Source organism: Myodes glareolus, chromosome 6 (genome assembly GCF_982192425.1).
Source record: "Myodes glareolus chromosome 6, mMyoGla1.1, whole genome shotgun sequence".
Taxonomy (NCBI): Eukaryota; Metazoa; Chordata; class Mammalia; order Rodentia; family Cricetidae; genus Myodes; species Myodes glareolus.
The window spans coordinates 88,225,900-88,251,162 of NC_142031.1; positions in this window are offsets into that span (position 1 = coordinate 88,225,900).

Below are 25,263 nucleotides of genomic sequence, written 5' to 3' on the forward strand. Positions count from 1 at the left end.
CTACCTTTCTAATGAGTATTTTAATTTATGAAAAACTTAAAAACTGCAATAATTTTCTTAAATTCAATTATATTCTCTGGGTGTCTAAATTAAACATCTCTGGTGTAGACAAAAGATTTAACATTACAATTGAGGTATTATTAAATTAATAGAAGATTGAGAATCCAGCCTAGCACAGTTTCTAGTTGTATTTTATTAGAGATAGAAGTTTTTGTAGGTAAATTTCAATTTAGTAATTACATATATTTCTCTTGAGTGGATAAATCATGTAAGAGATCTGCATATATAATAACTTTCCTTTAATTACAGAAAAAAATCAAAAAATAATTTAATAATTATTTAATAATAATTTTAAAAGAGACTTCAATTAAAAATTCTGTCTAAAAATATAATTGTTAACAGATAAAAAAGAGAAATTAATTTAGGTTAAAAAATACTGAATAGGTTCCAAGTCACTATTAAACATTTTTCCACAGTTAAAAATTAAGGAGACATGGCTGAAATGTTATTGAAATGAATAGCTTGTGGGAAGTTTTAAACTTCACTATACTCAATTCTTGTCAGTCCTTTCTAATTCTGTCTCAGTAAGATGCAGAGCAAATACCTATGGCAACAATTATACATAAAATGGTAGGTCTGAAGCACATTTGAAATTTATCTGATATAAAAATTCCAGAAAAACATTTATTTATTGCTTATATAAATCATGGAATGACTTCAAAGCAGAGCATGGAGTCTCTAGTTTCTATGTGATTCTTTTAAGGAATGGAGATTAGAGGTAAGGAGATTCACCAGATTAACTGCCTTCCTGGGAGACTGGGGTTTAATCATCAAGGTGTTTCCTTGATTTCCAAGTTTTGAGTTTACAAGTGTCTCTTGCAGTGTGGTGGTAGTTACACATCAGGACACAGATATGACAAGTGTGCTGTCTCCCAGTCAGAGGAGATTTTTTAGTTCACTATAAAACATAATAAATTAAAAATATAGTGTTAAAGGAAAGATAGATATTTAGGGAGAGACAGGAAAGCAATTATTATCAATATTCATAATGTATGAATGTATCATATTATGGAAAATTTCCTAAATGTGCAGTTTCATCCCAATGAATATAAGAAGAATTTAAAAAATTATACTATCTTTTAAGAAATTTTATGTTTAAAGAATAATACAATATTTATTGCAAATTATGTTGCAAAATATTTTTTGTTTGTTTGCTTTGTTTTGTTTTTCGAGGTAGATTTTCTCTGTAGCTTTGGATCCTGTCGATCTAGCTTTTGTAGACCATGCTGGCCTTGAATTCACAGAGCTATCCCTGCCTCTGCCTCCTGAGTGCTGGGATTAAAGGCATGAGCCACCATCGCCCAGCTATTGAAACATATTTTACTTAAAGAAATCATTTATAACATGTTCTATGACCATGTATTCAATTAAAATGAGATTCCATATTAAATAATATTTAAATACTGTTCTTGTTCTTTATTTTTCTTTTTGTTAACTATTTTTAATTTTACATACGACCAGTGTTTCTCCTTTCTCCTGTCCTTCCAACTCCTCATCCCTCGTCCCTAATCCACTCCTCTTCCTCTTCCTCTGTTTCTCTTCATGCATATCAGCCATGGTATATCAGGTTGTACTGAGTCTAGGCATTTCCTCTTCTATTAAGGCTGGGTGAGGCAATCTGGTAAGAAGAAGGGGTACAAAAATCAGGCGACAGAGTGAGAGACAGCCCTCTGTAGTAGTCCCACAAGAGAACTAAGCTACACAACTGTACTATATATGCAGAGAACGTAGGTCAGTCCCATGTAGGCTCTCTGGTTGTCAGTTCAGTCTCTGTGACAGCTCTTATTCTTTCTTATAGAGATGTTTAGTATACCAGAGCTAGAATCACACAAGTATTCATATATAAATGTGAACATATGCACACAACTGATATACATATATATGTCTAAAATTTGAAAGTATGCATTATAGGCTTGGGTCTAACAACATTAATTTAAATTGTTTCTGTGTCGTTTTTTTAACATTTTCAGATAGATGTAAAATTTGCAAGAAAATTACATGTCCAATAAGTTTGAAAGAACAATTGTATTGAAAACATTGTCAATAATAAGTTCTTAAGAATATTTGGGGACTCTTAATAGTTCTTTTACACCAGAAGCACAAATGGATTTTCTCTAACAATACAACATTTAGACTAGTTAAAAGAATAAATTTTAAAACAATGTAAAATAAAACAAAGAAAATATTTAAAAGTACACATTCTCAACATTTTAATGCAAATAAGTATTACTTTTTTAAAAAAAAAATAAGAGAATGCTTCTAATTCAATATTCTTGGCAAAGACTAATTTTGCCTTGAGGTTTAAATGTCAAAATGAACCTTCCTTTAAATTGGTTTATTTTTCAGTCCAAAGCCTTTTTCCTAAGTGAATGGTTGTGATTACATATTCAATAGTTATAAGAATAATCTAGTATTTAGAAAAAAAGAAGTAAGAAACAATCAAGGCATTTGATAACAAGTCATTTACTATATTGTGTTTAAACAAAATAACAACTCAGTAAATGGATGTAAAGTGTTCACTAGACAATATGCGCTCAACAGGGATTAAAATCACAAGCTATAAGAAAAGCTTTAAGAAAAGCTTCCATTTTGGACAAGTGACAGAAATAACATCACCGAGAACAAAATTTATGTACCTAATCAACATTAACCTCCAAATTGCAAAGTTTTACGTCTTCTGGGGCAATTTTGTAATTTTAATATAGAGCCCTCACTTAATCTGAATGATAAGTTGTTTATCGTGATCAGCTGATGAAGAAGTTGCTTCAGCACCACATATGCAGCTCTGATTAAAGAAAAGGCGTAATTTGGAGGCAACATTATGCTATTTAAAAACAACTTTATTAGGAAGATTATTTCACACAAGCTGCAGATCATTTCCACGGAAGAGAGCAATCACTGATTGCACTAAAGCTACAGACTTCTCATCATTATATACCACTCCGTTTTAAGTAATGTTCATTAGAAAATTAACAAGGACTGGTTTTTATATGAAACTCTTAAATTTAGGGATTTTTGTCAAAATGTATCTTTTGTAGACTAAAGCCATGGGATATTTGCCATGCATATTTTTTCTTATCAATATGTATCATCAAAACTTTAATTCATGTTTCCAGTTAAACACACTATACTCTGGTTATAGATACATCACAGAAGAAGCAAAGCAGGAAAGCAATGGCTTCAAGGAAAGGTGTATGACTAACTTAGGCAATTTATACATTGTGTGAAACAGATAGATGCAGATAGATAGGTGTAAGACTAAGGAATGGATAATTTGTCGTGGGAAAAGTAATAGAGAAAGCATTGCAATGACCATCTAAAAATATCAGGCATTTTTACATTTTTTATTAGACTCATTTATTTTATGTGTGTGTGTGTTTTGCCTGCGTGAAAGTATGTGCACCACATGCATACTTGTTGCCTATGAAGGCTGGAAAAGAGGACATCAAAACCCCTAGAACTGGACTTTTTAGATGGTTGTGAATCACCATGTAGATGTTAGAAACTAGATCTGAATTCTCTGAAAGTATAATATGAGTCTTAACTGCTAAGCCTTCTCTTCAGCCTCAATATCAAGCATTTTTATACCCTCTCTATTTTCACAATAGTTACAAAAGGATAAAAAGTTATCATTTTTGTTTTAAAAATGAGTAAATTATAGATAGTTTTTAGCCAAGACCACATACTGTAGATATTTTACATCCAGTTACATGTAGTATCGTACTTAAATTGTTCATGTAAAGATATTCAGAAATTCATAAAGCTTTGCCATTTTCTAAATACATATGTATGTCATCAAAACTCAATTTTATCCTATCTGTATATTTAGATGATGAAAGCCACAGTAATATGTGAAATTTAGGCAATAGACATGAGGTAGAAGCTTGTGTTACTGAGTTTGGGTGTTAAAGGGATCACATTAATTAACTCCCACTTAGCAAAGATCAAATATAAATCTAAAGCTTTTTATTTTATATTAATCTCTGGTGAGTCATTAAATATTTGGATAAAAAATATCCAAGCCAAGTTTACGGGATATATACATGAATTATTTCAGTTTATCTAAGATAGAATTTCTCATGAAGCATATTTCTTTGTTTTGTCCCCAGTAAGTATTTATTCCCTGACAAATAATTATTGCCCAATGATTTTAGAAGATATTCTAGAGTTCATTGACTTTCAGTTGGGAGGTTTGTAATACACTCACACATCTGGTCCTCAGAATATTTAATATATTATATAACAGTATCATTTTGAATTTGATTTAGTGAGCTACAGAACACATTAAATAGTGTTTATTAAACAAATATCAGGGTACATATTTCCCTCTTTATTAAAAACAGATTCTGATCTCAGACAATATATCCTGATAGCAGTTCCCCACCGCCTGACTCCTCCTAGCTCCTTCCCAACTCCTCTTCCATCTCCCACTTCCTTTCTTTCTCTCATTAGTAAAGAACAGGCATCTAAGCAATAACAGCCAAACATAACAAAATAAAATATTACAAGATAAAACAAACCCATTATGTTGCAGTAGGACAAGGCAAACCAGCAAAAGTAAAAGAAAATCCACTCATTAACATACTCGGAAGTTACATAAGACTACTCAAGTGAAAGCTATCATATATGCACAGAGGATCTGGTGCAGGCCTGTGTCAGCCCTGTACTTGCAACATCAGTCTCTACGAGTTCATATGAGCTTTAGAAGCCTTGTTCTCCTGATGTCCTACATCCCCTCTGGCTCTTACACTCTTTTTTGCCTCCTTTCCAACAGAGTTCCATGAGCTCTGAGGGGAGAGATTTGATAGAGACATCCCATCTAGAACTGTGTGTCCCAAGGTCTCTCTTTTTCTCTGTGCAATGTCTGGCTGTGGGTCTTTGTATTTGCTCCCATCTCCCTCAGGAGGAAGCTTCTCTGATGATGATTGTATATGGCACTGATCTATGAGTATAGCAGAATATCATGAGGACTCATTTTATTGTTCTTTATTTTCTTTTTTGGACTAATAGTGTTTGGTTTTCCCAAGGTCTCTTGGTTATTGAGTCTCTGTTTCTTGGTCACTCAAGTATCAGTATTGGTTCCATCTCATACAGTGGGTCTCACATCAGTTCAGACATTGGTTGGTTACTCCCAGAAGCTTTGTGCCACCATTGCTCTAGCATATTTTGTAGGCAGGACAAAGTGTAAATCAAAGGTTTTGTGACTGGGTTGGTGTCTACATTTCTTTTTTGGTAGCCTGCAGAGTGTCTTCCCATACCAAAGACACTAGAACGCAGGGGTGAAGGTTCTATGGAGGCACCAGTTCGACCTCCCTAGGCCAATGAGTCATGTAGGTGTTGTCTTCAGCAAAAGGGCCTTGCTGTCACTTTGTGGAGAACAACCTATTGTCTTGAATTATAGATTGCATTATTTGGGGATTTAATGGTACAACTTTGGCTAACAACTCAATTAGATGTAACCTGGTTCCAGTCTGGAAGTTTCATTAAGTCATAAGAGATGACCTTTGGGGCTCTTTCTTCACCATTGATTGTAGACTTCTTTAGGATCCCCTTCATATGTTTTAGGAAGCTTCTACTGCACAGTTTTCCATACCACTCCTTTAATTTCCCTTAATTCTAGCTATCTCTCCCTGCATTCCCTTTTTCAACCCCTTCCTCCCTCCCCTTCCTACCTGATCATCTCATGCTAGTGAAGAGTTAAGAGAATCATTCAAAAAGAAAAGAAAACTATTCTGGGTTTTGATAGCCTTGTCTTTTCATCTTGAAGGGCTTTCCCCCATTTTTTGAGGTAATGTTATTTTTTGAATAATGCATCTTTGGCTTTTAGAATGATGGCAGTTAGATAAGACAGTGAGCATAGTACCTAAATATAAAGTCTAGGTATGTGTTATTTAAAAACAATGCTTCATATATAATCTTAAACTAAGTAATTAAAATAAAGTAAGTTGATGTCCCCTTATCTGTAATGTTAACTAGATAATAAATATGCTGGTTCTGAAAATAGTATAATCGGAACAGTACTCTTTAAGAATATTGAAATTTTATTAGTATTTAACTTCTTAAGCATTATTTCCATTTTTTGTGGAATTGTTACTGGAAGGTTACAAAAATAAATTCAATTTTATATGCTATAGGAGAGTGTATAATATCTAAGCTTTTTACAAGTGTATCCAAGTATGTATACACACACACACACACACACACACACACCTGTATGTATGTATGTATGTATTAATTCAGAACACTGGAAGAAATTATATTTGCCAACAATAATTTTTAAAGCGATATTGTTCAAGAATGAGGAATCCTAAAGCTGAAAGCTCTGCAACAATATTTAAAATTAATTACATTTAAAATAAACCATCTTATTGATATGGCAACAAGCATGTATCAAAGATATATGAAGAACAGCTTTTCACAATCTTTGTAGTTCTATGTGTTGCTAATTCTGTCACATGTAATTTACAAATAAAAATACCAAGTATTGTTAGAGTAATTGTTTATGACATCACATATTTCAAAAAGATGGATCTAAACCACAGTCCCATAGTTTCTTAGGTTGATAATATCATGTAAACACTGACTATGATTATCTAATTTGACTTGATGCTTGAAACACCAAACACATTCATGGTTTTAGAATCACTCTTCCCAAAATGTTTTCTTGTTTCTGTACAAACCTAAAACATGAGGAGAACAAACAAAGAAAGATTCTTAATTCAAGTGAAGTCATCTAAAACTACAATTACCTCCTGAAATCAAAGATGCCTTAAAGATTAAATGTTGTTGCAAATTTTAAAAACAAGAGTTGTGTGTATATGTAAAAACTTGAAACTGTTCCCTGCAATTCTTGTTTTGTTTGTAGTTTTCTATAATGGTTTTTAACTTATGCAAAGAGAATTTTCCTTGATGAGAGGTGAGACTGCACTTAACAATGTATGTAAAATACATGTTTAGAATGTAGTTAGTAATCATGCTAGTTTAGTAATGTGCAGTTGTAGGTTTTCCTCCAGAACAAAGACTTCACTAGTCTTGGTAGTTAGTTAGATTTCCAGTGCCGGTCATGATGTCCCTCTTATTAGAAAGACCTTATACCTAATCAGAGTGCTGTGGTTTCCGTGAAGGTATGTGTCCCACTATTTCACTCTTAAGGGTATTATTCTATGCTACTCATGGTTCATAGATATCATAACTGCGTAGGACTATTGGTTCCTTCCCTATGTTGGAAACATGCACGTGACCTTCTGGTAACAGGAGAGCAAGTCTTTTTAAAAGTCATATGAAGTTATAAAAAAAAGAGATAGAGAAAAAAGGAAGGAGATGAGAGGAGAAAAAAGGAGAATGGGTTGGTTTAAAACACACTATAGCATATCCATAATTATCAAACAACAAAATTAACAACATTGCAAATCATGAGAAATCCTCTCACCAGTGTACACATTGTAATCATTAATTGATTGTTACTGTGATCAAAATGTAATTAAAACTGAAGAAATTATTCATTTTTCACTGTGACTCCTTATAAATCAAAATAGTATCTATTAAAATAGAAATATTTGGAATCTGTTTTTAGATTTATTCATACTAAAATTGACAGTGTGTATATTCTATTTTGATTGTACTGCCAATTTTAAATGGAGCTAATCTTGTTTCTATATGCCAGGAACCAGAATTCAAATACCAGGAAATGAACTACAGAAGTAACTAAAAGTCCATGTTATAAATAATTATGTACTATACTATGCAAGGAACTTAGAACTGTTTCTAATTTCAAAATATGGGACTTCATATGTTTTCAGTATTTTCAATACATAATTAGAATTCCATTAAAGATTTCATGATGGTTTTTACCAAGAGGATCAGAAGTGGGTAGAATACCCCACTTTAAATTTTTGAAGTAAATGATTTTTCCTTGTTACTGATAAACTCTTAAGCCTTCTATTATTGAGTAACGTAGATTATACTCCTATATTTAAGTTTCATAGTTCTACTGTGAAGTCACTGTTCCCAGATAGACTCACGTTTCTAATTAAAATGAGAAGTTTTCAAGTAAATATTCAATCATAAATGTACCTCTTTGTTTTGCTTTGAGACTTCTGGATTTATCCATTTAACATATCAAATTTCATAGACTTCTTTATTGTGGGATAATTGAACAAATATGCAAATGATGAAAAGAGAGAGTGATGCTTTTTAAATCATATATTGAAAATTAAGTGTTTTATTTGTAAAGTATATTTAAAATTTTGCCACCAGATGAAATCTTTGATTCATGAGTATCTCTACATGACAGGAAACTTTTACAAAGCCTCATGCCTTGTAAGTCACAAAGTCAAGCAATTTCTGCTTGCTGAGAAAAGGAAACTCAGCATTTGCTGATAGATTTCTCAATCCCAAATAGTTATCTTTGAAACATATATCCATATGGGCAACATTGGGTAGACTTAGCAGTTTGTGTTTGTTTACACATATGTGTGCATGTTTGTACACATGAATGTGTGCCTCTAGCAGTGAGAATTAAACAAGTTATGAATTTGGGAGAACTTCAAGATGACACAAGAGGAGTTAGAGGGGAAGAGGATAGTGTGGACGTAACATAAAAACACATTACTTATGTGTGAAATTCTCAAAATAATTTTCTTGTCACAGAAAAATATCATGAATAAATAGATATTACATATAAATATTGAAATATTAATCTATTATATGCCTTTTCCAAAAGGAAGAAATTATATATATTTATATATATATTATATTATATATATATATATATATTCTGTGCTGTAAATTGCAATGAATCTATTAGCAAAGAAAGTGAATTACTCTCTGCAAGACTTCTGTCATTGTTGACTCTCTAAGAACTAAGGTATCATCTTTTTTTTAGCATATCTGCCCAGGAACACCCATCTGATTTGCTAGAACATTCTATTTGAAAAAAATGACATCATAATGAAAATGTTTCCATATAAACAAATGTAGGAAAAACTGACAATAATGTGTTCCAGCAACATGAAAGCAAATGATTTCTGTACACCTATCAATGTTAGCTTAAACAGCAGTTTGCAGCCCCTTATAACAGGCTGAGATTCTCATGCCTCTAGAGCACCTGTCAATGAATTGGTTGACAAAGGCACATATTGACAGCAAACAATCTCAAACACAGTTATTTTCAGGATCCAGTGTTCGTAGATGCACAACAGAGATCCCTCCAGGCAGAGTCAAGCTAGGTAGTTGAGAACAAGAAACAACCTAGGGATACACACGTTCTACATGAAGCTCTAAACTTACGAAGAACTCTAAAACTCTGAGAGGATTTTTCTCCCATGGTTTTCCAGCAAATGGGACCTGGTTGGTAGTGGAGGAAAGCAGGTCAGCCGCAGTGCAGAAGACACCAAGGAAACAGTGCCTCCCAGACACAACAGGACTGACACGCATATGAACTCCCAGAGACTGTCGCAGTGTGCACAGGGCCTGCCCAGCGTCAAGCTAGATGGTATCCCAGAACTGAAGGAGGAAGTATAGGCACAAGCCCCCCATCCCTAAGCCAGAAGCTATCTCCGTTTGAAAACTGCCTGCAAAGGGAAAACTTTCTTCAAGGGACCATCATTGGGTATACAAACCACACTTAAGGGAGGCCGCATGCCCAGCCCAAAACTACCAAACACAAAATGAACTCAGTGTTGTTGTTGGAAGCAATTTTGCGTTTCCATGGGTTTTGCACATGTGTGTGTATGTGTGAATATCTCTGCGTGTGTATGTGTTTATGTGTTTTTCCCTTTCCTTCTGCCTGTTTGCTTGACTTTATTTTATTCTGGTCTGTTATTTGTTTTATTGGTCTTTCTGTTTCCTATGGGGAGAGATAAAAGGTGTTTCATTGGATCTGTAGAGAAGATCTGGGAGGAGATGAAGTGATGGGAAACTGTGATCAGAATATACTATATGAAAAAAGTTAGTTTGAATTAAAAAGAAATAAAATATCCTAAGCAAATTAAAAAAAATTATACTAAACATTAGTATAGTTCAGTATACTTGCTTATTACTTCTGCTTTGGAGAACTGGAAACAGGTAGAACAATGGGACTGCATACACACACACACACACACACACACACACACACACACATACACCTCAATAAAGTGGAAACTTTATAGGTATAATACAATGGCTATAAGTTATATCCCAATAAATATGAAAATATGCATGTTTGATATGCCAAAAGATTCAGCCAAGAATATCTGAAACATTAGAGACATTCTTTAAATTTTACACATTTTTTACAGAAATTTTTAACATATATATCTTCAATTCCAATTAGACCTTAAAAAATCAGAGTTAAAATTTTTTCCCACACTTGTTACAGTCACTCAGGGGAAATCAACTATTACCAGTATTATTAGTATTATTAACTAATTACTAGTGTTACTCTGCTAATAGGATATAAACTGATTTTTAAAGACTTCTAGCTTATCCATAGATTAGTTCATGTCTCAAACTCATCAGAGGTGTTTCTTTACTTTTTAGTGACAACCAAACCAGATTAATATAGAAGACACTTCTTATTTTCCTCATGCCTAATCTCAAAAAACACCAAAATATTCATGATAAACATTATTCTGTCTAATTTCATGATGGTTGGTCATCTTAAACTTTGTACGTATAGGATTAAAGAGTGCATATTTTTGTGTGACCATTTTTAAGTGAATTTTTTATTGTGTTATTTAGCCATACTGATATTATACGTATAGTTAGTTTTAACAAAAAAAACAACCTATTGTTACAGAATAGCTACTTTTTAAGATTTATTTTTTGGTGCGGGAGAATTGTCTGTAAGCTGTCAATACTGATTGGCCAGGTAGGAAGTATAGTCGGGAAAACCAGACAGGAAGTAGAGGTGATGCAATGAGAACAGGAGAATTCTGGGAAGGAAGAAGCTTATTCCTCCCAGTCTAGCACAGATCACCGAAGAAGCAACATGTGAGCTGCCACACTGGAAAAGGTAATGAGCCATGGGGCTAACATAGATCAGAATAATGGGTTAATATAAGCTACAAGAGCTAATAAGTAGCCTGAGCTAATGGGTCAATCAGTATTATAACTTATGGAGATCTCTGTGTGATTTTCTTTGGGGCTTGCCAGCTGCAGACTCCTTCATATTACAATTTTTAAATAGTGCTTAAGAATATAAACATTGTATCTATTAATACATACATGTGGTTCTGATAAATGTTCAAAATGTAATAGTATTTAAGTCAGATTAAGCAAATCTAGCCAGTTCTTTGTAAATTTCTTGACTGAAAAAGAATATATAATATGCCTTTTTGTGATTTTGAAATGATTAGTTCATAATTGGTATTTGCAATTTCAATTATGTGATTACTATGAATTAACAGATTGTTCTGCATTGATAATCTCCTTTTAATAATTGTCTTTAATTGATGATTTTATGTAATTACCAAACAAAATTATAAAAAGAAAACCCAGTGTCTGAATATAGACTAACTAACAATATTGTATCAACTGTACTCTTGTCCAGACTAAATTTATTGCCTTGGGGGATAGGATTAGGAAATTGCTTGCTGTTGAGAAGGAATTCCTAATTTCATAAACACATTATCCAATATGTCTAATCCATTGGCAAGAAATGCATCATATAACATGATACCACATTTGACTGATACATCCCTAGAGATTGTAGATGCAGGGCTTCCTAACAGTATGAAGAGGTGTCTTTTATGACTGGTATTGACCTGGCAATATATGTTCCACAGTTTAGGGAAATTAGAGAGAAGTCACAGTTGTTAAATTTACATGCAACTTGAAACCTGAAATGTTAATTAATGTAACAAATAAAATGCATGAAACTGCTCATGACTCTGATGGGCTGAAGCGAACATGATGAATGTTGACAGCTGTAAATATAAATTATTAAATCCTCCTTAAGATATATAGGAAGATGGAAAGAGTGTTTTCGGATACTTGAATAAACAAAAAAAACAAAAAAAACAAAAAAAAAGATATATAGAAAGAAAGCAGTTTAAATCAGATTGATAATGTGTGTGTTTATGCATGGCTATCTATGTGTATGGTGACAAAATACGCACTGGCTTTATTCGCAGATAAATATTATATTAATTCAGCAATAGATGCTAGAAGCCTCTGACAACTTGCTTTCCAGTAGAAGAAAAGTAGTGTTTTGAATATCTGACAGGAAAAAATACCAGCTTTTTTTGTTGTTGTTGTTGATTAGATTGTACTGCAACATAAAATTCAGTTTTGGGGATCATATCTTAATATTAACTGTGTTAAACAAAGAAACTTATATCAGTGAGTTGCTTTAAAAATTATTTTTATTGTATTTATATTGTCTGTGTATGTGCTTGTGCTTGTTGAGACCAAGTATTCCTCAAATCAGCTCTTTCCTTCCACCTTGTGGGTCTCTCAGATCAAACACATGTTAGCAGGCATGGAAGCCAGCACTTTTACCTGCTGAGCCATAATCTGCCCGAATTCTTATTCTTTGAGCTATTACAGACACTCTCACAGTCGGAAATGAAAGCAAACAATGACATTCCCTCTAGTGTTCAATACACAATGACAAACTCCACATAAAGTTGCAAAACTTTGTCATTCCCTGAAACCCTTTAACATATTCCCTTAGAATTTCCATTGATATCAGCTCTAGTGCATCTGTTCTAAGTTCCAGTGGCAAGGTGCTGAGCCATGTGGATACCCTAAGATATGAAAACAGTTCAATTCAACAGTTGTCCTTGTTGTCAAGCAAACAACACTAACAGGAAAGAAATAGGATAGCTGTTTTAAGGTATCTGAGTGATTTCCAGACCCCATAACTTACACACTTGTTCCTTTTATCATCACTTAGTAGACAGGAACTGCAGAGAAAAAAGAATTTGTGAAAGTAGAAGTAGGATGAATGAAAAAAAAATCATTCGATTCAATATTCAGTCTATGCTCTCAACATGATATGCTAGACTGGGAGAGTGTATGTGGGCCACAGACGACTAAAATATCTTTCTTCGGGATGTTTAAGCAAGAAAGTTTCAGGCCAAAAAGAAAACAATCCTTTTGAGTCTATGTTTCTGTAGTTCATCTTTTTTAAAAAAGAGGATTTAAATGCCCCATTTAATAAAGTAGCACAAAGTGTGGTATTAAGACACTTGTCCTACAGAATTTATGCCAGTGACTTGTGTGCACGGCTTTCACATCTTTAGGGGTTAGACCTGTGATCACAGTGAGGGCTTGGGACAGGACCCCCACACTGTTAACTCTGAAAGCTTCAGGACCTACTCATATCCACAGAAGTTCTATTCTGAAAAACAAATTGTTTGAGATTGTAAGTGTGATCCAGAACATGTGTGATTCTTCTGGTGCAGTCTGCCGGCTATTCAACCACAAACTCAAGCTGTCAAGGGCAGATACTTCTGTTGTAAAACCTAATCCTGGAGATGTCCTGCAGCCAGGCTCCACCCCTAGACTACTCCGACTCTCGGGACCTGAGCTTCTCTAGGCCCCTATGGTCTGGGCCCACTTTAGGGGAACTCCAATAACGAGGTTCTTCTTCTGAGAAAAATCAAAGGCAAGGACCTGCCCTTGAGGAACTCCAATAGCCATTTCCAGACATCCCTAATGGCTATAATAGCCTAGACCTGCGCTTGGAAAGCGGCAAGGCCCTGTCCTATAGGAAAGGATAAAGAAAATCCCACCAATTCCTGATATTGCTTAAAATCAAGTCACATAATCATAATCCCTCCAATCCCAGAACATTCTAGAAAGCTATGTCCCACAAGAATCCCTATATAATCCCTGTTTTCTGCCCAGTTTGTTGCTGCTACTTGCGCAAGCAAAGGCAGCCATCCTCCTGGGTATATCCCTCCCAATAAATCTCTTACGTAAGGTTTGTTGTGCAGTATGACTGTGGTTGATATTCCTTGGCACCCTCTTGCCAGGATACCTTCCCATTTGAGCCATAACACACAGTCTTCTTAGTATGTGTTGGAATTATTGTTGTTGTAAAATGAAGAAGAAATAAAATTATTCAAGTTGGCATTGAATTGCAAAATTCAAATTTTCAATGTGCAAAATACACATTCCCAAATTAACCACAAGCGTTTTCTTTTTCTTTCATGCTTATCAAAGTTGGAGAACTGACAGGAACTGAAAAGAATGTGCTACCTTACATTTTAGTTACTTTCCTAGTTGTTGTGATTGAATACTCTAACTATAAAAGTTTAGTGGAGGGTTGGCTTAATTTTGCTCACAGATTGAAGTTACAGTTCATCATTATGGAGAAACTACATCAACAGAGGATGAAGCAGCTCATCACATACATACACAGTCAAAAGCATACAACAAAGAATGCTTTTGACACCACTTTTTTTTTCAAAGTTTATCAAATTATAAATGTTTCCATTTCCGCCCCTCCTCCCAACACCCTCCCACTCCCCCCACTCCCCATCCTCCTCCCTCTCCATCCCTAAGAGCAGTCAGGGCTTCCTGCCCTGTCGGAAGTTCAAGTTCCTCCCCCCTCCCTCTAGGTCCAGGAAGGTGAGTATCCAAACAGACTGGATCCCAAAAATCCAGTATATGCAGAGGAAACAAGTCCCAGGGTCATTGTCAATGGCTTTTCAGAAAGACTCCTTGCCAGCCACATTCAGAGAATCTGGCCACTTTTATACTATCCAGGACCCTAGGCCAGGAAAGGCTGCCACTCACAGTGTGAGAGGGCTTTTCTGATGTTAACCAACCTGATCAAGACAATCTCTCCTAGAAGTATTCAGTGTCTTAGCTTAAGACAGATAATAATGCACAGGTGTGCCTGTAGTTTTACATTAAAAGTGGTTATTGTAGATCTCATGTATTTGGTAACAAAATCTAACCATTGCACCTGATTTCCTTAAAGTCTAAAAATTATACAAAAAGAAAGAAAAAATGATTATTTCATATGATGCATTACCTCATTGGAACACTGCTTCCCAAAATGGAAAGAATAGTCTTTCTAAACTCTGTTGCATTAATATGAAAACATGAACTCCGGAATCATTATTCATTGAAAAGGTAATGTTATCAGGATGACCTTGCCACATCCTACACTAATAGAATATGAATCTATAGATTTGGTGTGTCTGTATTTCTTTATATTTGTAAGTAAAAATAAATCAGTTGCTACAATGTGAAACCAGAATAGAGAAACTTTTCAATGAGAGAATAGTACTGTGTTCCTATAGCAACAAGAGCATAATAGAAACTTGAAACTCAGCATTTTCTCATTTGACTCTGAAAAACAGAATCAGCGTGAGCAGGTCCTACAGTCAATTTTTCATTAACTCTCTAGGTGATTTTTATTGATATTCACATTTGTGAACGAAGCTGTGAGAACAGAGCGAGTTATAGTTTCATGTTCATTAGCAAAAATCAGATTCGTTTCTTAACCAAATACAACTAAAAGAATAAGAACCATATTTTATGTCTCTTGTACCTGCTGGATAAATAAAGAATACATTATCAGCTAATAAGTGTTGATTAAATTGTTCTTTTGTATTTAAAGATAGGCTTTAATGTTGAAAATGAAAACAACAACAACAAAAACAAAAACAAGGAAGCCCCACCAAAATCAAACCAACCAAAGAAACATAAAATCTCATGTCTGCAAGTTGAATGTTTGCATTCCCTCTCGACACTTGTTGAAACTCAAGTCTCAGATGGATGATATTTGGAAGTAAATTGTATGGAAATCAATTGAATTTGGATGTCCTCCTACCAGTGGGATTCCTATTCATTTCATGGGATTGCAATTCTTTAAAGAAGATAAATTGATGACTCTGATCTTTCTCATTTACATGCTGAAGCTGTTTGTAAAGCAACAATAAGTCTACCTTAATTTTGATGGATAACTTTCCAACTTTCCAAACACACTTTTTGTTTAAGTTACCTGGTTTGTAATACTTGTTACAGTGATCAAGCTAAGGTATTAATTATGTTTATTCTGTAAAAAACTGTCATCATTCAATATGCAACACAACTCACTAACTATGTAACTATACAAAAGGTAGTATTGTAGTTTGTATAGCTACTTCAGTAAGAAAAATAGTGTGCTGGCTAATTTTATGTCTACTTGGCACAGGCTAGAGTCATTTGAGAGATAATAAAAATCAGGCTGTAGGAAATCTTATAAGGCATATTCTTTTTTTATTAATTTTGTTGAGCTATACATTTTCTCTTCACCCCCCCTTACCTTACCTTCCCCACCCCTTCAACTATCTCCCATGGTGCCCATGCTCCCAATTTACTCGGGAGATCTTATCTTTTTCTATATTCCATGTAAATTAGATACAAGTGTGTCTCTCTTAGGGTCCTCATTGTTTTCTAGGTTCTCTAAGATTGTTATTTGCAGGCTTGTTTTCTTTGCTTTATGTTTAAAAGCCACTTATGAGTGAGTGCATATGACAACTATATTTCTGGGTCTGGGTTGCCTCACTCAATATGATGTTTTTGTAGCTCCATCCCTTTGCCTGCAAATTTCAAGATGTCATTATTTTTTTTCTGCTGTGTAGTACTCCATTGTGTAAATGTTTCACATTTTCTTTATCCATTCTCATGACGAGGGGCATTTCCGTTGTTTCCAGGTTCTGGCTATGACAAACAATGCTGCTATGAACATAGTTGAGCACATGTACTTGTGGTATGATTGAGCATCCTTTGGATATATACCCAAAAGTGGTGTTACTGGGTCTTGAGGAAGGTTGTTTCCTAATTTTCTGAGAAATGGCCATATTGATATCCAAAGGAGCTGTACCAGCTTGCATTTCCACCAGCAATGCAGAAATATTCCCTTTACCCCACAACCTCTCCAGCATAAATTGTCATCAGTGTTTTTTATCTTGTCCACTCTTGCAGGTGTAAGATGGAATCTCAGAGTTGTTTTAATTTGCATTTCCCTGATGACTAAGGATGCTGAGCATTTCTTTTGGTGTCTTTCAGACATTTTAGATTCCTCTGTTGAGAGTTCTCTGTTTAGGTTGTACTCCAATTTTTTATTGGATTATTTGTTCTTTTGATGACCAATGTCTTGAGTTCATTGTATATTTTGGAAATCAGACCTTTGTCTAATGTGGGATTGGTGAAGATCTTTTCCCATTCTGTAGGCTGGTAAGGCGTATTCTTAATTAGTTATTGGTGTGGGAGGGCTTAGCTCTTTGTGGGTACTGTCATCCTGGACTGGTTGTCCCAGGTTCAATGATACAAAAGACTAAGCAAAGAAAGCTAGTAAGTAACCGCCCACCTCGTGCCCTTTATATCAGTTCCTGCTTCTAAGTTTCCTGGCCTGTTTAAGTTCCTATTCTTATTTTTTCCAGTGATTAACAGGGATGTGGAAGAGTAAGTCAAATAAACCCTTCCTACCCCAACTTGATTTTGCTCATGTTCATTCATCATAGCAATATTAACCCAAAGATGGATATTGATAGCAGAAGAGTGATACAAGGTCAGCAGAAGTAGAAAAGAATCTTTACTCTAGAAATGGTAACTTTTTGGTAGAAATATAAGAAAATAAGAAGTAACTATAGAGTGAAAGTATTATAGAGTATCTTGGAGTGAAACATCATAGAAAAATGAGTGGACACTTAAAAATATGTGAAAGAAGAAAAAGAGCACTGACTGCCTTCACCTAATGAAAATACAATCTTCAAAGTAAGTGTGATTTGAGCATTGCTTAGAATGAGAAGAAAAGTCTGGAAGTGGGAGCAATCCTGGAATATTTGAGGACATGATGGTGGTCATGGTAGATCATATTTTGCAAGTAGTGAGTAAAAGAGGAGAAATTTAGGAGATGGCAAAAGCTCAAAGAAGGAAGATCTTGTGATGTTGATGAGACTTTGAATTTTAACAAATGTTAATGGACGCCATTGGAATGACCTGAACTGCTCTACCGTGCACATTCTTGTTACGATAGGCTGATAGTACACTAGACTACACTAGAGTGAACTTGGCAAGGGAAAGGATTACTTTGAGTTAGAGTGGCAGCAGAATACCCAGGGTCATGATCCTAGATTGTCTTTGAAACTGGACTTAACACAATCTGTCCACCGATTCTAGGTGAAGAGAAGTTTTACTGGATACCTGGAAGGATGTCAACCAAGCTATAGCAAATATTTTTAAAATATATTTTAACAAAGATTTTCTCACCTCTTAAGCCTCATCATGCCCATGTCTGATGGCAAAAAAAGAACACTGTTTCTTAGCCTTCTCTATTTTTGTTTCAATGCCAGTTGACTGCTGTATTCACAAATTGTAATTTCCTTGTCATTTTCAACCATCTTTATATTTTCTCAGAAGGATGCATCACTAATAGATTTGCTCTCATTTGTATATTTAGCAAACATTAAGCCATCCCCAGGCAATGCAAAACACTGTGAGAAATTGCTAACAAGACAGGCATGATGATGTTAATATGGAGTACACATGAACAAGATAACTTGAATTCCTTGATCACACAGGATCTTTTACATTAATTTGACAACCTATTTTATCTCTACTCTTTGTTCTGCCTGAAAGAAAATTTTAACAAGACAATCTTCTAAATGTGACTGCCATAAGCTGTAAATTGAGCATAGCTGTAGGCAATATTATTTTTGGCAAAATAGAGAATGATAACCAACTCCTATGAAGCCATTAAAAAGAAGTAGGTCCTAAAAATATGGCTCAGTTGGTAATGACCACTCCGCACAAGCATAAGTATCCAAGTTTGTGCTCTAAAACATACATACACACACACACACACACACACACACACACACACACACACACACACAAAGAAACATACAATATGACGTGCATTTGAAACCACAAAAATGGGAGAGGAAATTCTGAAGTGGAGTAGAACTCTGAAATTTACTGGCCAGCTTGCCCAGCCAATCAGTGAGCTCCAAGTTCAGTAAGAGATCATGTCTCAATATATAAGATGGAGAAAAAGTGGAGAAGACTCCTCCGTTTACTACTGGACTTCGTGTTCATATGCACCTACACATGGGTACACACAAACACACACACACACACACACACACACACCAATAAAAGTAACTTAGTCCTGTCAACAACAATGCAGGCAAATTCATTCCTTTTGACAGTCAAGTGTCTGTGAGGCACATAAGTATGTCTTTTCATGGATACAGTGATAGTTAACAAAGAGATCTGATCATAGAAAGCTTTCGTCCTCTTATTCTTCTTCTCCACTTCTTTCTTCTTTTCCTAATATTTTAGTTACCTTCCAGGCAATGAAAGAATATTATATTTCATTTAGGAATCAAATCATCTTCAGACATTGATTTGTTACAAAGAAAATATGTTCCAATCTACCCTCTTGGTGGGCCTAATGGTATTGAAGAAACTATCTCCATGGAAAGCAGGACTTAGGCAGCATGTTTAAAATTCTTTTTTTTTAATTAATTAATTTTTCACTTATTTTTTCCATTCAAAAATTTATACTTGCTCCCCTCCTCCCATTCTTCTCCCACCACTCCCCCATTCACCCTCCTCCTTCCCCCTCCCTCCCTAAGAGAGGGCAGGGAATCCTGCCCTGTGGGAAGTCTAAAATTCTTGTGTGATTGAAAACACCATGTGTTTTAAAAGAACACCACCAAATGACTATGAGAAAGAGCTGTCAGTTTCTCTAGTCACAGATTCTCCCATACTGCTTCAGCACTTAAGGCTTTCATTTTGATTTTTTTTGTTCCGATGTTGGCCATGAAATAAATTGATGAATTAGATGCAACTTATGCATCACATAGTGAGAATTTTCTCTTCTTTAGTTTAGAGACCCTTTGGATGCAGAAAGGTAAAGTAAACATATCACATTTTGAACATTTTGCTTTCTTCAGAGGAAAATTATATGTATGCATAAGGGTTTTACTAATAAAGGGATGATAATTTGTCCACTAGCCAGCTCTAGTGGACAAATGTGTCGGTGTATGGTACTGCAGGCTCCATGGAAAAGTGACGTTCACAGTGTCGGCTTAGCAGTGTGTTTTGGCTCCTGTCTTGGCAGCAAGTGAGCATGGGATGCCATCCTGTCCTTCAGACACTCCGATGACATGACTAGCATGGGCAAAGTATGATGATTTTCACTGTAGGCTGCCAAAGTAAGCATATGCTTATGGGTGAATGTGTTCCAGAGAATTCAGAAGATCTAAAGAATCTGGTATGTAAAGAGAGAAAGACTTAATAGAAAAAAAATAAATTTAAAAAGGATAAGGGGAATTTTTTAAATAGACAAATCTAAAGCTGGTCTTTAGTAACCTGGAAGATAAAATATTTGTCTCATAACAATAAGGTACACATCGTATAATTCATATAGCTTCTAATTTTTTAAAGGATTCAAGTCATTGCATTTAAAATATGGTATATGTATGTGTATGTGTGTGTTTGCATTGCTATTGTGAAAATGTAAGACAGGAATGGTATGAGATCAACAGCTTTGAGGACCTTGAAGGTCCCCAGATGAGAAGCAAAGTTGAGTCTATTGTGGAAAATAAAACAGGAGATTGTTTGCATATATTTTATAGATGAAATTCCTCTCTGGTTTTCTACATTTGGTTTCAGAAGATGACCTCGGCTTTGTTCTGGCAGATAATGTTTATCACAGTATTAAAATTTCTTCAGAGTTATTACTTGAGAGAAGAACAGATGCCAAATATAACAAAAATTAACTTCCGACTATCCAATTTTTCTTCACAGATCAAGTGAATTTAGAAAATTGAATTGAAGTTTTGGATGGCATTCAGTATGCTCTTCAAATTCGAAGATACTTAAATATCCTGCCAAGCGCATAAACCAAACTGTATTGGAACTGCAGCACTTTATTAAGCAACCTCTGGTAGAGAGCCTTCACCGCTCACCATCGACACACTTCTCCCGTATTGCCAACTTTCTCTGTGGGTGGTAATGTTCCATCTCTTCATTCATTTTGTTTCTGAGTTTGTGATTTGGTGCTCAAAAACCCATTTTTTTTTACATCTATTTTTTTCGAGTTAAATATTTCATGTCCTTCACCTGATGCCATATGAGGATGGTCCAGGTCCTGTGGCTTTCCTATTTCAATTGCCAGCACAAAGCTGAGGCAAAAAAAGTGTTTTCTTTGTTAAACTAGAAAATAAAGGCCATTGTATTTGAGTAAAAGAGGCTTCTCTTACAGCCATCATTTTTTTTCTACCCTGTGTACTTAGTATTTTCAAAAGAAGGCTAGCATCTGTATGTATGAATGACAGTGGGGGAGATAGCTGTCATGGTGGTGTAGACAAGAAAACAAATTGCAGTTTAGCCCACAAAGAATACACGGCACTAAATGCAGGTCCTTGAAAAGAACGGTTGGGTCAATAGTTTTGACTTCTTATTTTCCTTTTAACTTTAGAACAAAATGTTCAGTTTTGTTTCCTTTTAGGACACAAGAAGCATTTCCTCAGAAGATATTTGAAGCAGAAGCTTGATGTCAAGTGTGCCCCCTTCCCTGGACAAGGGAAATAAGGGGAAGAGTGAGAACTGCTTTTTCACCCACGCAGTCCTCAGGCGTCCTGAGAGGTAGCAGGAAAGAACTTATCAATATCACTTAGAATTCTCAGAGCTGTTGAGATTTATTTGAGGGCTAAGCCCATTAAACCTCTCAGGATCCAGAAATATTCACTATGGCAGGTGAAAACTGACTAATTGGATCTGAGGGTAAATGGAATAAATCAATTCACGTATGTTACCATGTTCTTTATTCCTTTGCATGAAGAAGTAGCAAGAAGAAGAAACAGAAGAAATAAAAGGGGTGATCTCTACTAGGTTTTTTGTTTTTATAGACATAGTGGGAAAATTCCATAAGCAAAACGATGACATCACATGCCATTTAGAAGCACAAAAGGGGAAGGTGGAATCTGACAAAGCAGCACTTTGGAGCAGGTGACACCACCCAGGAAAGAGCCACCATCATGACATTCCAAACAATTAGATAAAGTTACTAAACATCCCTGAACCTGGACTTTACCCACACCCAGATCAGCCTGCCTGATAAGGGCAGGGCATGTTACCTACTGATAAGTGCCTGCAGGAGAAGCTTCACAGCTGGGGGGTTTGGGGAATGAAGTAAGAATCATGGCCTCACAATGCTTCCAAGATAAGACAGTGACTTTTCCATAAGACAAGTGATCACACAGCTCTGAAAAATGGTTTAATCCATGTGGTCGTGTATGTATACATTTCCCGTAGGTTAGTCTATTGGTCTGCCAGATCTGCCTTTACTGTCTAGTAGTGTGGTCTCCAACACAGAGCTCCATTTCAAAACAACAGAAACTCTGTAAAACAATGTTTATGATTTCAGAATATATTCTCGTGGTATTTACTTTCTAGTGGGGAGTACTGGTTTAAAATCATCAATTAAAAATTCATGCTTCAAATTGAAAGGGGGAAAGAAGGAGCAGGAAAGGAAGAGACAAAGGCAGTGGGGGATTTTCAATGAAAACAGACTCGGCCTGGCAGTGGTGGCACATGTCTTTAATCCCTGAACTCAAGAGCCAGAGGCAGGTGCACCTCTGTGAGTTTGAGGCCAGCATGGTCTGCAGAATGATTTCCAGGACAGGTTCCAAAGCTACTCAAACCCCACCACCACCCCCCCCCAAAAAGGAAAGAAATGTAAAGAAAAAGAAACAGACCTGGGTACCAAGTTTTATTTGAATATTTCAAAGAGACACATTCTTTATTCCACATTCAATTCTTGTGAATTTAAGAAGTGATGGGGAAATGTGCTCAGCGGCCTCTCTTCAATGTCTTTCTCAATGGCTGATGTACAAGGAGAGAAAATACAGTGACTAGAACCTCAGTTATCCATTGCCTTTCTGTGGATTCCATGAGTAGACACCATGAAAGTAAAGTAATTGGTAGGAAATTTCAATGCAACTCCACCGTTTGCTCAGTATTAAATAAAATTAAATATGTGTGCTCAATAGGAGTTTAATATGAGCCAGGGGCATAACAGTTATAAAAACCAGTACAATGATTAAGAAATAGATGAAAGCTCACAAAATGAATATAAGCACATTCTTTCTAATGTTTTGATATTTGATTATTATGATATAATCTCACTGAAAATTCTGAGATGACATTGTGCATAAATTGATATTACAATGGGTTTGAATAACCATTCAAAATGAATGCAGAGCGATTTTCTTTTAAGATTCAAAACCATCATCTGTATGTGGAAATGATAAAAGATTTTATAATTTATTTTACTTACCAGTACCTGATTCCTTGACTACAAAATCAAATTCATAAAATATGTGTGTAATCGTAAAACACAGAATATCTTTCAGATATATGTTGCACTACCTTTGTTATTTGAATATCATTCCTTTGGACACTTTTCTGTTTCTCAAACTAAACTGACACATTATAATTTGGCCTTCTTCTTTCCCTTAAGGGTCATAGACTCTAAATACTTTAACAACCTGGGAAATATGTGAAATAATGAGAATCAACTGGAATGTCTGGTCTTGACTAATAATCGGGATAAGGTACTCTAAGCCCTAGCTATTTTTCCGCCTTCTATCTCAGCATATCCAAACATTATGTCAAAGGAGACAGTAATGGCTTATAACCTCTTTCAAATACCTCCATCTAATTAAGTAACCTGGGGAAATTTTTCTCAGCTCTTTTATTCTTACTAAAAGTTGTGTTAAGGTCTCCTAAAGAGTAACTTCTAAAACTTTGATAGAAACCTTAAGATAAAAAATAAATATAAATAAATGAATAATAGAAGCTAAATCATCTCAGAAGTTCCACAGTATTTGACTTTGCCAGTACATTTATTTATTCACATTCCATTAAAACTCTGATAGTATAACTCTCATTCTTCTAGGAGTTTTAAACTGTTGTAAATCTCAGCTGTTTGAATATGGGATCATCTTCATATTATGTTTCTTCAGCTCTTTGAATTTCCAGGACATCTAAATACATCTTTCAAATAACTATAAAGATCCTAACTTACATTTTCTTCTAAAACTTTTTCTGCTAATTTTGTTCTTTTCTTTGAGATCTTGATTTGTACATCTCTTTGTCATTTTAGTGTTTTCTCTAAGCTCATATCAATTAAAAAAGATTGTTTTTGTTGCTTTCTTTTGTAATTTTAAACAATCTTCTAGCTTATAGTAATGTTATCTGTGTGCTGATTATCCCATTTAATGCAATTATAGCATTAGAAATTATGTTAATTAGCTGTAGATTTTCTTGAATAGCAATTAAAATTTAAATTTTGGTTAATACCTAACTCTTTCCCCAACCAAATTCCAAATATATTTGCTCCCCGTTTCATGTGAATTTGGTTAGGATGATGCCTAGTTAAAAAAAAAAAAAAACTGCACACAGGATTTACATCATACTTTGCTGGTAATGCAGAAATTGCCAGGAAAATACTGGGTATGTTACGAAAAGGAAGCTATGTCTTGTTAAATTGAAATAGAGCAGCAACTCTTAGAATTATAATAATTCAATAATTAAATAATTATGCCATTAATGGCTGAAAGAAATTAGCAATGCTCAAAATAGACTTAAATATATACAGTTATTTATGGCTTCATAATATTGGCTTTTTAGCTCACTGTGGAAATGGATTTTTTTGTCTCTAAAAGTTAATAAAACATGTGGCTTGTTCTTTGGAAGGAAGAAAACAGGAAAAGAAAAGACGTAATTTACTATTTTGAAAAACAAATCTAAATAAATCAGATGTTTATATAAAATAGTCAAGTGTGTGTTCAAATTCATTGACATTCATGATTCTTTTGAAGATTTGAAGAAGAGTGGGGTACAAATACTGCCCCTCATTTACCACCCAACGTCAGGAGCAGGACTCCGTGGTTCACTTTATAGTCTTTGGGATGAACAGCCAATCAGAAAGCCCTGAAACCTGGTGGAAGTTAGATGATCTGTAATAACAGAGAAAGAAACTCAAGTTCTCTATTGCTCAAGATATCGGCCCTAAAATTGTTACAGGCTGCAGGAAATCTGTTCGACAGGAAGAAGGATGGCAGAAGCAGAGTTCACCCTTCCCATATCACATAACTTCCTCTTTAGTACGAAAGCACTTTGATATCTTTTTAACTTTTTATTTCTGAAATTATAATTATGCAATTTTCCCCTTTCCTCCTTTCAAGTCCGTTTATGCAT